General features: G+C 49.6%; 1 pseudogene; it reads left to right on the top strand.

Moving 5' to 3' along the window:
* Window positions 1-434: 434 nt before the first annotated feature.
* LOC144302853 (sperm-associated antigen 7 pseudogene) lies at window positions 435-1,341 on the top strand (annotated as a pseudogene).
* The last annotated feature ends 302 nt before the right edge of the window (window positions 1,342-1,643 follow it).

The following is a 1,643-nucleotide window of genomic DNA, read 5'->3' as shown; positions in this document are numbered from 1 at the left end:
ACGGAGAGCAAGCACAGCCCACAGCAAGCGGAGAGTAGATTCAGATGTCTGGCCTGAAATAAAAGGTAGACTCAGACACAGTAGCAGGATACTAACAACACACATAGACAACTGTTCTGAAGTGCCAGGTTCTGGTTAACGGGGACACTGCACTGCATGGTACTTGTACGACCTCTTCTTCATAAAGCTACTGCTTTCAAGAGCAGATATAGCTGACTTTTCTAACACAGAGAAACAGAGAGGTAGACAAAGTGATAAGACAAAGAAATGTGTTCCAAGTAAAAGAACAGCACAAAATCACAGCAAGAGATTAAGCAAAACAGAAATATGTAGTATGCCTGATAGAGAATTTAAAGTAATGATGATAAAGATACTCATTGGATTTCAGTAAAGGGTGGAGGACATCACTGAGACATTTATCAAAAAAATAAAAAATGACTCCCAAGAGGGCGGACCTACTGGGCTCCATCCTGAGCTCCATGGAGAAGCCACCCAGCCTCGGGGACCAGGAGTCTTCAGGGCAAGGCCCAAGAGCAGGCTGCGCACCTGAAGAAACTACAGGAGCAAGAGAAACAGCAGAAAGTGGAGTTTCATAAAGGGAAGGAGAAAGAAGTATCGGATTTCATGCAAGACAGAGCGCAGATCAAGAAAAAGTTTCAGCCAATGAACAAGATAGGAGCATCCTACACGATGTCGTGGAAGTGGCTGGCCTAACGTCCTTCTCTTTCCAGGAAGATGACAAGAGTCGCTTACATAATCTTCAAAAAGGAGTTTGCGCCGTCAGACGAGGAGCTGGACTCCTACCGCCGGGGCGAGGAATGGGACCCCCAGAAGGCTGAGGAAAAACGGAAGCCGAAGGAGCTGGCCCAGCGGCAAGAGGAGGAGGTGGCACAGCAGGGCCCGGTGGTGGTGAGCCCTGCTAGTAACTACAAAGACAAGAACACCACCTCATCCGCTGGGGGCAGCCAAGGACGCCGCCCACATGTTGCAGGCAACAAGACCTATGGCTAGCCTGTGGCCAACAAGAGGGACACGTGCTCCATTGAAGAGGCCATGAACGAGATCCGGGCCAAGAAGCACCTGCGGCAGAGCGGGGAAGAGTTGTCACTCGCGTGCTAGGCACCGCGGCCCCGGGGGCAGGCGCGGGGCAGGGTGGAGGGCAGGGGGCAGGGGGACCGGCTGCTGCTGCTAGAACCTATCCTGGAGCCCCAGCTCCGCACTGACCCTGACAGCCGTGCCTCTGGCTTGGGGGGTGGGGGGGGGGAGGGTGTGCGACGTGTCACTGCAGGAGCTTGGACGAGTGTGCGGCATGCGTGTGCGCAAGTGTGTGAGAGTGTGTGAGTGTGCAGGTGGGTATTTAACGTGTATTATTCTTCTTTCTCCTTGGACTGTCTTCCCCGTGAAAGGGGGCTGGGATGACTTCACATTCAATAAACACTGTTGGTTGGACCTGAAAAAAAAAAAAACAATAAAAATAAAAAAATAATATAGATAAAGAACTCCATAAAAGTAAAAATACAATAAATGGAATAAATAGGTTATAGGAAGCTGAGAAACATAAAAGTGGCCTGGAGGATAGAATAATGGAAAACAAGATGAAGAGGGAAGAGAGAAGTATTTCATAATAAGAATGGACTTGGAGA

Source organism: Canis aureus, chromosome 32, assembly GCF_053574225.1.
Source record: "Canis aureus isolate CA01 chromosome 32, VMU_Caureus_v.1.0, whole genome shotgun sequence".
NCBI classification, from domain to species: domain Eukaryota; kingdom Metazoa; phylum Chordata; class Mammalia; order Carnivora; family Canidae; genus Canis; species Canis aureus.
Note: the sequence above shows the minus strand (reverse complement) of the source record. Positions and strands in the feature narration are given on the sequence as shown.